General features: G+C 40.2%; 6 non-coding genes across 6 annotated transcripts; all 6 read left to right on the top strand.

Annotated features, from left to right (window-relative positions):
* The first annotated feature begins 580 nt into the window (after window positions 1-580).
* On the top strand, window positions 581-675 carry TRNAI-UAU (transfer RNA isoleucine (anticodon UAU)). The gene is made up of 2 exons: window positions 581-618; window positions 640-675. It is a non-coding gene; the product is annotated as a tRNA-Ile (tRNA).
* Window positions 676-2983: 2308 nt separating this feature from the next.
* TRNAI-UAU (transfer RNA isoleucine (anticodon UAU)) lies at window positions 2984-3078 on the top strand. The gene is made up of 2 exons: window positions 2984-3021; window positions 3043-3078. It is a non-coding gene; the product is annotated as a tRNA-Ile (tRNA).
* A 2309-nt stretch (window positions 3079-5387) lies between these two features.
* Window positions 5388-5482, top strand: TRNAI-UAU (transfer RNA isoleucine (anticodon UAU)). Its single transcript has 2 exons — window positions 5388-5425; window positions 5447-5482. It is a non-coding gene; the product is annotated as a tRNA-Ile (tRNA).
* A 2309-nt stretch (window positions 5483-7791) lies between these two features.
* On the top strand, window positions 7792-7886 carry TRNAI-UAU (transfer RNA isoleucine (anticodon UAU)). Its single transcript has 2 exons — window positions 7792-7829; window positions 7851-7886. It is a non-coding gene; the product is annotated as a tRNA-Ile (tRNA).
* A 2309-nt stretch (window positions 7887-10195) lies between these two features.
* On the top strand, window positions 10196-10290 carry TRNAI-GAU (transfer RNA isoleucine (anticodon GAU)). The gene is made up of 2 exons: window positions 10196-10233; window positions 10255-10290. It is a non-coding gene; the product is annotated as a tRNA-Ile (tRNA).
* Window positions 10291-12599: 2309 nt separating this feature from the next.
* TRNAI-UAU (transfer RNA isoleucine (anticodon UAU)) lies at window positions 12600-12694 on the top strand. The gene is made up of 2 exons: window positions 12600-12637; window positions 12659-12694. It is a non-coding gene; the product is annotated as a tRNA-Ile (tRNA).
* The last annotated feature ends 1112 nt before the right edge of the window (window positions 12695-13806 follow it).

The following is a 13806-nucleotide window of genomic DNA, read 5'->3' as shown; positions in this document are numbered from 1 at the left end:
ATCTAACGATTTCTGGATGTGTCTCGAAAGGGAGCGTAATTATACTGGGAGCAGTGCTGACCTTCAAAAACCAACATGATCGGACTTTGACGATGGTGGGATTTGTATCCACACATGCAGAGCACACTGTATGGGCAGTCCGCCACCTTAACCACTCACCCACTTCATCCACCCTGTAACAGGATTTAAAGCATTTGTACACACGAGGTACTCTGTTGACACTAGTCTGTAGCTAAAATGAAAACAGTTGAAGTAAGATATCCAACTACCCACCTTCCCCCAACTTGGGTCCAACATATCATTTTCTGGCTAAATTCCTCCTTTGTGCTTATGAGACATAACAATTAGATTCCCCTAGACTTTGTCGGAACTGACGAGATATAATTGAATGTGGTTTTCAAAAGACTGAATTTTATGTTACAGGACAATTATAGAATCTTTTCCGGTTCCACTGTAATTGTAGTAATCAGGGTAACATGTTTGCATGTGAGCTGATCTTGCATACGGTATGTTGATGACGATCCTGTCGTCTACTAAGTCACCTCTAGGTGGCGCAGTTGGACTCATGGTGTATGTGTGAGCTCCAGTGGCGCAATCGGTTAGCGCGCGGTACTTATACAGCAGTACTTGCACTGAGCCATGCCGAGGTTGTGAGTTCGAGCCTCACCTGGAGCAACTGCATTATCTTTTTTAAATCATTTCAATGAAAGGAAAAATTAAACTCAGATTAAAGATGGCGCTTGCTAAAGATTATTTACTTCTATTCAGAATCTTCCTGTCTAACTCCTCCGGGTCCCTAGGATCACATCGCCTTCGGGACGATTCGTTTCACTGCATTATGATGTGCTGACTTGTGAACTATGCATTCACATCAGTGTATTCAAAAAGAAATTTGCTAAATAACAAGAATAATAAAAACAGTATAGTCGCATGAATAGCCATAAATTGAAGAGCTGCAAAAATGTTGATCAACCAAATTGAATAAAATATAACTCATATAAATGGCAAAAGGATAGCATCATCACACAAAGGCCTTAGCCAAATATGCTATTCCTCTAAAGTAGATTGTACCTCTTGTGTGCTGTGATTGTTCCTCCAATACAAAATTCATTTTTAATTTGTCTGCAATTTTGAAAAATAATGCCTGCTAGAAGTCAACTTTTTAAAATGATTTCATTCATGACACGTATTTCTCTAACCTGTGATTGTGGTCCATGCTCAATTTCTCTTTTCCTCATCCCCATCCTGATTCTACTTCTTGAGACACCAGGTTCACTTCTTTATCCACCCCAACCAATCAAGGTCACCAAATCTATCAAACAAGTCTGCCTGCATTCACTTTCACTTTAAGTACAAGATAAGTTGTATCATTTGAACAGAGAGCATGAGAAAAGGAAGTTTATGGTGAGTGGTGGCTGGGGTTTTGAGGATTCACCTCATTTTCCTGAGAGCCGAGGTATCTGGGAGCTATAGTGTTTTGAGAGGAAATAAATTAAAATCTCCAAGGTGCCACTGCTCGAGCCCTATAACGCTCGTTATGTGGAAGCAGATTGAGCAGAAAGAGAGGTCAGATACTCGCTCAACCTTTCCAAGGGACGGTAAACATTGAGTTATTATCTGGTTTTGCCTAGCAGGGTGAGAACAGCGTTTGTCAGGCGTTTGTCAGGCAATCGGAAGGGGAGACGAATGAGTCGTAGTTCTCTGGTATTATTCAAGTCTTCTTGCTAAGATAAAAGCAGAAAAGGGAACGTTGACAATAAGCAAGCTTAAAACGAGGTGTGATTCCTAGGTGAAATAACTTGAAAAGAGTTAAGATTTAAAAGATAAACAGAAGATCCTGATGAGGATTGAACTCGTGTCCCCTGGTTCCAAAAAATCCGTGCTTTGCCACTGAGCTACAAAGCCGGAGGATTTCCATATCTCAGAGTGCCATATGTAGTCTTAAGGCAGAATGCGGCCAGCTGTGAGTTTCAGAGTATGAGTGGAAACCTATGTACTTATGAACGTCAACATATAGGCACACATTAAACTACATTCTTAAGGCACTTTTCGTGGAAGGTGGCAAAACTCTATATTCTTAGGAGAATATTAAAGAACTCACATTACTCAGGATATGGATATCAGTAGTTAGTATCTCTGCAATCTGAGACATTTACAGGAAACTAATCATCAGAAGGGATATGTCAGTGCAGGGCAGACATAAATAAATGGCTCTTCAAACAGCTGACACTTTAGTAGTAAGAGCTGCTTTCTATTCCTTCCAGATATCCAAACTAAGTAGAAGGCCATGCTTGAAGGAAAGACATTCTTCTGGGCTCTCCATGAAAGACTAACTTTCTAATAAACACAACACCCTCTATTTTATTTAATGTATTTGCTACAATGGATTAGCCAGATGGGATCATCTAACGATTTCTGGATGTGTCTCGAAAGAGAGCGTAATTATACTGGGAGCAGTGCTGACCTTCAAAAACCAACATGATCGGACTTTGACGATGGTGGGATTTGTATCCACACATGCAGAGCACACTGTATGGGCAGTCCGCCACCTTAACCACTCACCCACTTCATCCACCCTGTAACAGGATTTAAAGCATTTGTACACACGAGGTACTCTGTTGACACTAGTCTGTAGCTAAAATGAAAACAGTTGAAGTAAGATATCCAACTACCCACCTTCCCCCAACTTGGGTCCAACATATCATTTTCTGGCTAAATTCCTCCTTTGTGCTTATGAGACATAACAATTAGATTCCCCTAGACTTTGTCGGAACTGACGAGATATAATTGAATGTGGTTTTCAAAAGACTGAATTTTATGTTACAGGACAATTATAGAATCTTTTCCGGTTCCACTGTAATTGTAGTAATCAGGGTAACATGTTTGCATGTGAGCTGATCTTGCATACGGTATGTTGATGACGATCCTGTCGTCTACTAAGTCACCTCTAGGTGGCGCAGTTGGACTCATGGTGTATGTGTGAGCTCCAGTGGCGCAATCGGTTAGCGCGCGGTACTTATACAGCAGTACTTGCACTGAGCCATGCCGAGGTTGTGAGTTCGAGCCTCACCTGGAGCAACTGCATTATCTTTTTTAAATCATTTCAATGAAAGGAAAAATTAAACTCAGATTAAAGATGGCGCTTGCTAAAGATTATTTACTTCTATTCAGAATCTTCCTGTCTAACTCCTCCGGGTCCCTAGGATCACATCGCCTTCGGGACGATTCGTTTCACTGCATTATGATGTGCTGACTTGTGAACTATGCATTCACATCAGTGTATTCAAAAAGAAATTTGCTAAATAACAAGAATAATAAAAACAGTATAGTCGCATGAATAGCCATAAATTGAAGAGCTGCAAAAAATGTTGATCAACCAAATTGAATAAAATATAACTCATATAAATGGCAAAAGGATAGCATCATCACACAAAGGCCTTAGCCAAATATGCTATTCCTCTAAAGTAGATTGTACCTCTTGTGTGCTGTGATTGTTCCTCCAATACAAAATTCATTTTTAATTTGTCTGCAATTTTGAAAAATAATGCCTGCTAGAAGTCAACTTTTTAAAATGATTTCATTCATGACACGTATTTCTCTAACCTGTGATTGTGGTCCATGCTCAATTTCTCTTTTCCTCATCCCCATCCTGATTCTACTTCTTGAGACACCAGGTTCACTTCTTTATCCACCCCAACCAATCAAGGTCACCAAATCTATCAAACAAGTCTGCCTACATTCACTTTCACTTTAAGTACAAGATAAGTTGTATCATTTGAACAGAGAGCATGAGAAAAGGAATTTTATGGTGAGTGGTGGCTGGGGTTTTGAGGATTCACCTCATTTTCCTGAGAGCCGAGGTATCTGGGAGCTATAGTGTTTTGAGAGGAAATAAATTAAAATCTCCAAGGTGCCACTGCTCGAGCCCTATAACGCTCGTTATGTGGAAGCAGATTGAGCAGAAAGAGAGGTCAGATACTCGCTCAACCTTTCCAAGGGACGGTAAACATTGAGTTATTATCTGGTTTTGCCTAGCAGGGTGAGAACAGCGTTTGTCAGGCGTTTGTCAGGCAATCGGAAGGGGAGACGAATGAGTCGTAGTTCTCTGGTATTATTCAAGTCTTCTTGCTAAGATAAAAGTAGAAAAGGGAACGTTGACAATAAGCAAGCTTAAAACGAGGTGTGATTCCTAGGTGAAATAACTTGAAAAGAGTTAAGATTTAAAAGATAAACAGAAGATCCTGATGAGGATTGAACTCGTGTCCCCTGGTTCCCAAAAATCCGTGCTTTGCCACTGAGCTACAAAGCCGGAGGATTTCCATATCTCAGAGTGCCATATGTAGTCTTAAGGCAGAATGTGGCCAGCTGTGAGTTTCAGAGTATGAGTGGAAACCTATGTACTTATGAATGTCAACATATAGGCACACATTAAACTACATTCTTAAGGCACTTTTCGTGGAAGGTGGCAAAACTCTATATTCTTAGGAGAATATTAAAGAACTCACATTACTCAGGATATGGATATCAGTAGTTAGTATCTCTGCAATCTGAGACATTTACAGGAAACTACTCATCAGAAGGGATATGTCAGTGCAGGGCAGACATAAATAAATGGCTCTTCAAACAGCTGACACTTTAGTAGTAAGAGCTGCTTTCTATTCCTTCCAGATATCCAAACTAAGTAGAAGGCCATGCTTGAAGGAAAGACATTCTTCTGGGCTCTCCATGAAAGACTAACTTTCTAATAAACACAACACCCTCTATTTTATTTAATGTATTTGCTACAATGGATTAGCCAGATGGGATCATCTAACGATTTCTGGATGTGTCTCGAAAGAGAGCGTGATTATACTGGGAGCAGTGCTGTCCTTCAAAAACCAACATGATCGGACTTTGACGATGGTGGGATTTGTATCCACACATGCAGAGCACACTGTATGGGCAGTCCGCCACCTTAACCACTCACCCACTTCATCCACCCTGTAACAGGATTTAAAGCATTTGTACACATGAGGTACTCTGTTGACACTAGTCTGTAGCTAAAATGAAAACAGTTGAAGTAAGATATCCAACTACCCACCTTCCCCCAACTTGGGTCCAACATATCATTTTCTGGCTAAATTCCTCCTTTGTGCTTATGAGACATAACAATTAGATTCCCCTAGACTTTGTCGGAACTGACGAGATATAATTGAATGTGGTTTTCAAAAGACTGAATTTTATGTTACAGGACAATTATAGAATCTTTTCCGGTTCCACTGTAATTGTAGTAATCAGGGTAACATGTTTGCATGTGAGCTGATCTTGCATACGGTATGTTGATGACGATCCTGTCGTCTACTAAGTCACCTCTAGGTGGCGCAGTTGGACTCATGGTGTATGTGTGAGCTCCAGTGGCGCAATCGGTTAGCGCACGGTACTTATACAGCAGTACTTGCACTGAGCCATGCCGAGGTTGTGATTTCGAGCCTCACCTGGAGCAACTGCTTTAACTTTTTTAAATCATTTCAATGAAAGGAAAAATTAAACTCAGATTAAAGATGGCGCTTGCTAAAGATTATTTACTTCTATTCAGAATCTTCCTGTCTAACTCCTCCGGGTCCCTAGGATCACATCACCTTCGGGACGATTCGTTTCACTGCATTATGATGTGCTGACTTGTGAACTATGCATTCACATCAGTGTATTCAAAAATAAATTTGCTAAATAACAAGAATAATAAAAACAGTACAGTCGTATGAATAGCCATAAATTGAAGAGCTGCAAAAAATGTTGATCAACCAAATTGAATAAAATATAACTCATATAAATGGCAAAAGGATAGCATCATCACACAAAGGCCTTAGCCAAATATGCTATTCCTCTAAAGTAGATTGTACCTCTTGTGTGCTGTGATTGTTCCTCCAATACAAAATTCATTTTTAATTTGTCTGCAATTTTGAAAAATAATGCCTGCTAGAAGTCAACTTTTAAAAATGATTTCATTCATGACACGTATTTCTCTAACCTGTGATTGTGGTCCATGCTCAATTTCTCTTTTCCTCATCCCCATCCTGATTCTACTTCTTGAGACACCAGGTTCACTTCTTTATCCACCCCAACCAATCAAGGTCACCAAATATATCAAACAAGTCTGCCTGCATTCACTTTCACTTTAAGTACAAGATAAGTTGTATCATTTGAACAGAGAGCATGAGAAAAGGATGTTTATGGTGAGTGGTGGCTGGGGTTTTGAGGATTCACCTCATTTTCCTGAGAGCCGAGGTATCTGGGAGCTATAGTGTTTTGAGAGGAAAGAAATTAAAATCTCCAAGGTGCCACTGCTCGAGCCCTATAACGCTCGTTATGTGGAAGCAGATTGAGCAGAAAGAGAGGTCAGATACTCGCTCAACCTTTCCAAGGGACGGTAAACATTGAGTTATTATCTGGTTTTGCCTAGCAGGGTGAGAACAGCGTTTGTCAGGCGTTTGTCAGGCAATCGGAAGGGGAGACGAATGAGTCGTAGTTCTCTGGTATTATTCAAGTCTTCTTGCTAAGATAAAAGCAGAAAAGGGAACGTTGACAATAAGCAAGCTTAAAACGAGGTGTGATTCCTAGGTGAAATAACTTGAAAAGAGTTAAGATTTAAAAGATAAACAGAAGATCCTGATGAGGATTGAACTCGTGTCCCCTGGTTCCAAAAAATCCGTGCTTTGCCACTGAGCTACAAAGCCGGAGGATTTCCATATCTCAGAGTGCCATATGTAGTCTTAAGGCAGAATGCGGCCAGCTGTGAGTTTCAGAGTATGAGTGGAAACCTATGTACTTATGAACGTCAACATATAGGCACACATTAAACTACATTCTTAAGGCACTTTTCGTGGAAGGTGGCAAAACTCTATATTCTTAGGAGAATATTAAAGAACTCACATTACTCAGGATATGGATATCAGTAGTTAGTATCTCTGCAATCTGAGACATTTACAGGAAACTAATCATCAGAAGGGATATGTCAGTGCAGGGCAGACATAAATAAATGGCTCTTCAAACAGCTGACACTTTAGTAGTAAGAGCTGCTTTCTATTCCTTCCAGATATCCAAACTAAGTAGAAGGCCATGCTTGAAGGAAAGACATTCTTCTGGGCTCTCCATGAAAGACTAACTTTCTAATAAACACAACACCCTCTATTTTATTTAATGTATTTGCTACAATGGATTAGCCAGATGGGATCATCTAACGATTTCTGGATGTGTCTCGAAAGAGAGCGTAATTATACTGGGAGCAGTGCTGACCTTCAAAAACCAACATGATCGGACTTTGACGATGGTGGGATTTGTATCCACACATGCAGAGCACACTGTATGGGTAGTCCGCCACCTTAACCACTCACCCACTTCATCCACCCTGTAACAGGATTTAAAGCATTTGTACACACGAGGTACTCTGTTGACACTAGTCTGTAGCTAAAATGAAAACAGTTGAAGTAAGATATCCAACTACCCACCTTCCCCCAACTTGGGTCCAACATATCATTTTCTGGCTAAATTCCTCCTTTGTGCTTATGAGACATAACAATTAGATTCCCCTAGACTTTGTCGGAACTGACGAGATATAATTGAATGTGGTTTTCAAAAGACTGAATTTTATGTTACAGGACAATTATAGAATCTTTTCCGGTTCCACTGTAATTGTAGTAATCAGGGTAACATGTTTGCATGTGAGCTGATCTTGCATACGGTATGTTGATGACGATCCTGTCGTCTACTAAGTCACCTCTAGGTGGCGCAGTTGGACTCATGGTGTATGTGTGAGCTCCAGTGGCGCAATCGGTTAGCGCGCGGTACTTATACAGCAGTACTTGCACTGAGCCATGCCGAGGTTGTGAGTTCGAGCCTCACCTGGAGCAACTGCATTATCTTTTTTAAATCATTTCAATGAAAGGAAAAATTAAACTCAGATTAAAGATGGCGCTTGCTAAAGATTATTTACTTCTATTCAGAATCTTCCTGTCTAACTCCTCCGGGTCCCTAGGATCACATCGCCTTCGGGACGATTCGTTTCACTGCATTATGATGTGCTGACTTGTGAACTATGCATTCACATCAGTGTATTCAAAAAGAAATTTGCTAAATAACAAGAATAATAAAAACAGTATAGTCGCATGAATAGCCATAAATTGAAGAGCTGCAAAAAATGTTGATCAACCAAATTGAATAAAATATAACTCATATAAATGGCAAAAGGATAGCATCATCACACAAAGGCCTTAGCCAAATATGCTATTCCTCTAAAGTAGATTGTACCTCTTGTGTGCTGTGATTGTTCCTCCAATACAAAATTCATTTTTAATTTGTCTGCAATTTTGAAAAATAATGCCTGCTAGAAGTCAACTTTTTAAAATGATTTCATTCATGACACGTATTTCTCTAACCTGTGATTGTGGTCCATGCTCAATTTCTCTTTTCCTCATCCCCATCCTGATTCTACTTCTTGAGACACCAGGTTCACTTCTTTATCCACCCCAACCAATCAAGGTCACCAAATCTATCAAACAAGTCTGCCTGCATTCACTTTCACTTTAAGTACAAGATAAGTTGTATCATTTGAACAGAGAGCATGAGAAAAGGATGTTTATGGTGAGTGGTGGCTGGGGTTTTGAGGATTCACCTCATTTTCCTGAGAGCCGAGGTATCTGGGAGCTATAGTGTTTTGAGAGGAAAGAAATTAAAATCTCCAAGGTGCCACTGCTCGAGCCCTATAACGCTCGTTATGTGGAAGCAGATTGAGCAGAAAGAGAGGTCAGATACTCGCTCAACCTTTCCAAGGGACGGTAAACATTGAGTTATTATCTGGTTTTGCCTAGCAGGGTGAGAACAGCGTTTGTCAGGCGTTTGTCAGGCAATCGGAAGGGGAGACGAATGAGTCGTAGTTCTCTGGTATTATTCAAGTCTTCTTGCTAAGATAAAAGCAGAAAAGGGAACGTTGACAATAAGCAAGCTTAAAACGAGGTGTGATTCCTAGGTGAAATAACTTGAAAAGAGTTAAGATTTAAAAGATAAACAGAAGATCCTGATGAGGATTGAACTCGTGTCCCCTGGTTCCAAAAAATCAGTGCTTTGCCACTGAGCTACAAAGCCGGAGGATTTCCATATCTCAGAGTGCCATATGTAGTCTTAAGGCAGAATGTGGCCAGCTGTGAGTTTCAGAGTATGAGTGGAAACCTATGTACTTATGAATGTCAACATATAGGCACACATTAAACTACATTCTTAAGGCACTTTTCGTGGAAGGTGGCAAAACTCTATATTCTTAGGAGAATATTAAAGAACTCACATTACTCAGGATATGGATATCAGTAGTTAGTATCTCTGCAATCTGAGACATTTACAGGAAACTACTCATCAGAAGGGATATGTCAGTGCAGGGCAGACATAAATAAATGGCTCTTCAAACAGCTGACACTTTAGTAGTAAGAGCTGCTTTCTATTCCTTCCAGATATCCAAACTAAGTAGAAGGCCATGCTTGAAGGAAAGACATTCTTCTGGGCTCTCCATGAAAGACTAACTTTCTAATAAACACAACACCCTCTATTTTATTTAATGTATTTGCTACAATGGATTAGCCAGATGGGATCATCTAACGATTTCTGGATGTGTCTCGAAAGGGAGCGTAATTATACTGGGAGCAGTGCTGACCTTCAAAAACCAACATGATCGGACTTTGACGATGGTGGGATTTGTATCCACACATGCAGAGCACACTGTATGGGCAGTCCGCCACCTTAACCACTCACCCACTTCATCCACCCTGTAACAGGATTTAAAGCATTTGTACACACGAGGTACTCTGTTGACACTAGTCTGTAGCTAAAATGAAAACAGTTGAAGTAAGATATCCAACTACCCACCTTCCCCCAACTTGGGTCCAACATATCATTTTCTGGCTAAATTCCTCCTTTGTGCTTATGAGACATAACAATTAGATTCCCCTAGACTTTGTCGGAACTGACGAGATATAATTGAATGTGGTTTTCAAAAGACTGAATTTTATGTTACAGGACAATTATAGAATCTTTTCCGGTTCCACTGTAATTGTAGTAATCAGGGTAACATGTTTGCATGTGAGCTGATCTTGCATACGGTATGTTGATGACGATCCTGTCGTCTACTAAGTCACCTCTAGGTGGCGCAGTTGGACTCATGGTGTATGTGTGAGCTCCAGTGGCGCAATCGGTTAGCGCGCGGTACTGATACAGCAGTACTTGCACTGAGCCATGCCGAGGTTGTGAGTTCGAGCCTCACCTGGAGCAACTGCATTATCTTTTTTAAATCATTTCAATGAAAGGAAAAATTAAACTCAGATTAAAGATGGCGCTTGCTAAAGATTATTTACTTCTATTCAGAATCTTCCTGTCTAACTCCTCCGGGTCCCTAGGATCACATCGCCTTCGGGACGATTCGTTTCACTGCATTATGATGTGCTGACTTGTGAACTATGCATTCACATCAGTGTATTCAAAAAGAAATTTGCTAAATAACAAGAATAATAAAAACAGTATAGTCGCATGAATAGCCATAAATTGAAGAGCTGCAAAAAATGTTGATCAACCAAATTGAATAAAATATAACTCATATAAATGGCAAAAGGATAGCATCATCACACAAAGGCCTTAGCCAAATATGCTATTCCTCTAAAGTAGATTGTACCTCTTGTGTGCTGTGATTGTTCCTCCAATACAAAATTCATTTTTAATTTGTCTGCAATTTTGAAAAATAATGCCTGCTAGAAGTCAACTTTTTAAAATGATTTCATTCATGACACGTATTTCTCTAACCTGTGATTGTGGTCCATGCTCAATTTCTCTTTTCCTCATCCCCATCCTGATTCTACTTCTTGAGACACCAGGTTCACTTCTTTATCCACCCCAACCAATCAAGGTCACCAAATCTATCAAACAAGTCTGCCTGCATTCACTTTCACTTTAAGTACAAGATAAGTTGTATCATTTGAACAGAGAGCATGAGAAAAGGAAGTTTATGGTGAGTGGTGGCTGGGGTTTTGAGGATTCACCTCATTTTCCTGAGAGCCGAGGTATCTGGGAGCTATAGTGTTTTGAGAGGAAATAAATTAAAATCTCCAAGGTGCCACTGCTCGAGCCCTATAACGCTCGTTATGTGGAAGCAGATTGAGCAGAAAGAGAGGTCAGATACTCGCTCAACCTTTCCAAGGGACGGTAAACATTGAGTTATTATCTGGTTTTGCCTAGCAGGGTGAGAACAGCGTTTGTCAGGCGTTTGTCAGGCAATCGGAAGGGGAGACGAATGAGTCGTAGTTCTCTGGTATTATTCAAGTCTTCTTGCTAAGATAAAAGCAGAAAAGGGAACGTTGACAATAAGCAAGCTTAAAACGAGGTGTGATTCCTAGGTGAAATAACTTGAAAAGAGTTAAGATTTAAAAGATAAACAGAAGATCCTGATGAGGATTGAACTCGTGTCCCCTGGTTCCAAAAAATCCGTGCTTTGCCACTGAGCTACAAAGCCGGAGGATTTCCATATCTCAGAGTGCCATATGTAGTCTTAAGGCAGAATGCGGCCAGCTGTGAGTTTCAGAGTATGAGTGGAAACCTATGTACTTATGAACGTCAACATATAGGCACACATTAAACTACATTCTTAAGGCACTTTTCGTGGAAGGTGGCAAAACTCTATATTCTTAGGAGAATATTAAAGAACTCACATTACTCAGGATATGGATATCAGTAGTTAGTATCTCTGCAATCTGAGACATTTACAGGAAACTAATCATCAGAAGGGATATGTCAGTGCAGGGCAGACATAAATAAATGGCTCTTCAAACAGCTGACACTTTAGTAGTAAGAGCTGCTTTCTATTCCTTCCAGATATCCAAACTAAGTAGAAGGCCATGCTTGAAGGAAAGACATTCTTCTGGGCTCTCCATGAAAGACTAACTTTCTAATAAACACAACACCCTCTATTTTATTTAATGTATTTGCTACAATGGATTAGCCAGATGGGATCATCTAACGATTTCTGGATGTGTCTCGAAAGAGAGCGTAATTATACTGGGAGCAGTGCTGACCTTCAAAAACCAACATGATCGGACTTTGACGATGGTGGGATTTGTATCCACACATGCAGAGCACACTGTATGGGCAGTCCGCCACCTTAACCACTCACCCACTTCATCCACCCTGTAACAGGATTTAAAGCATTTGTACACACGAGGTACTCTGTTGACACTAGTCTGTAGCTAAAATGAAAACAGTTGAAGTAAGATATCCAACTACCCACCTTCCCCCAACTTGGGTCCAACATATCATTTTCTGGCTAAATTCCTCCTTTGTGCTTATGAGACATAACAATTAGATTCCCCTAGACTTTGTCGGAACTGACGAGATATAATTGAATGTGGTTTTCAAAAGACTGAATTTTATGTTACAGGACAATTATAGAATCTTTTCCGGTTCCACTGTAATTGTAGTAATCAGGGTAACATGTTTGCATGTGAGCTGATCTTGCATACGGTATGTTGATGACGATCCTGTCGTCTACTAAGTCACCTCTAGGTGGCGCAGTTGGACTCATGGTGTATGTGTGAGCTCCAGTGGCGCAATCGGTTAGCGCGCGGTACTTATACAGCAGTACTTGCACTGAGCCATGCCGAGGTTGTGAGTTCGAGCCTCACCTGGAGCAACTGCATTATCTTTTTTAAATCATTTCAATGAAAGGAAAAATTAAACTCAGATTAAAGATGGCGCTTGCTAAAGATTATTTACTTCTATTCAGAATCTTCCTGTCTAACTCCTCCGGGTCCCTAGGATCACATCGCCTTCGGGACGATTCGTTTCACTGCATTATGATGTGCTGACTTGTGAACTATGCATTCACATCAGTGTATTCAAAAAGAAATTTGCTAAATAACAAGAATAATAAAAACAGTATAGTCGCATGAATAGCCATAAATTGAAGAGCTGCAAAAAATGTTGATCAACCAAATTGAATAAAATATAACTCATATAAATGGCAAAAGGATAGCATCATCACACAAAGGCCTTAGCCAAATATGCTATTCCTCTAAAGTAGATTGTACCTCTTGTGTGCTGTGATTGTTCCTCCAATACAAAATTCATTTTTAATTTGTCTGCAATTTTGAAAAATAATGCCTGCTAGAAGTCAACTTTTTAAAATGATTTCATTCATGACACGTATTTCTCTAACCTGTGATTGTGGTCCATGCTCAATTTCTCTTTTCCTCATCCCCATCCTGATTCTACTTCTTGAGACACCAGGTTCACTTCTTTATCCACCCCAACCAATCAAGGTCACCAAATCTATCAAACAAGTCTGCCTACATTCACTTTCACTTTAAGTACAAGATAAGTTGTATCATTTGAACAGAGAGCATGAGAAAAGGAAGTTTATGGTGAGTGGTGGCTGGGGTTTTGAGGATTCACCTCATTTTCCTGAGAGCCGAGGTATCTGGGAGCTATAGTGTTTTGAGAGGAAATAAATTAAAATCTCCAAGGTGCCACTGCTCGAGCCCTATAACGCTCGTTATGTGGAAGCAGATTGAGCAGAAAGAGAGGTCAGATACTCGCTCAACCTTTCCAAGGGACGGTAAACATTGAGTTATTATCTGGTTTTGCCTAGCAGGGTGAGAACAGCGTTTGTCAGGCGTTTGTCAGGCAATCGGAAGGGGAGACGAATGAGTCGTAGTTCTCTGGTATTATTCAAGTCTTCTTGCTAAGATAAAAGTAGAAAAGGGAACGTTGACAATAAGCAAGCTTAAAACGAGGTGTGATTCC

Source organism: Pleurodeles waltl, chromosome 6, assembly GCF_031143425.1.
Source record: "Pleurodeles waltl isolate 20211129_DDA chromosome 6, aPleWal1.hap1.20221129, whole genome shotgun sequence".
Taxonomy (NCBI): Eukaryota; Metazoa; Chordata; class Amphibia; order Caudata; family Salamandridae; genus Pleurodeles; species Pleurodeles waltl.
Note: the sequence above shows the minus strand (reverse complement) of the source record. Positions and strands in the feature narration are given on the sequence as shown.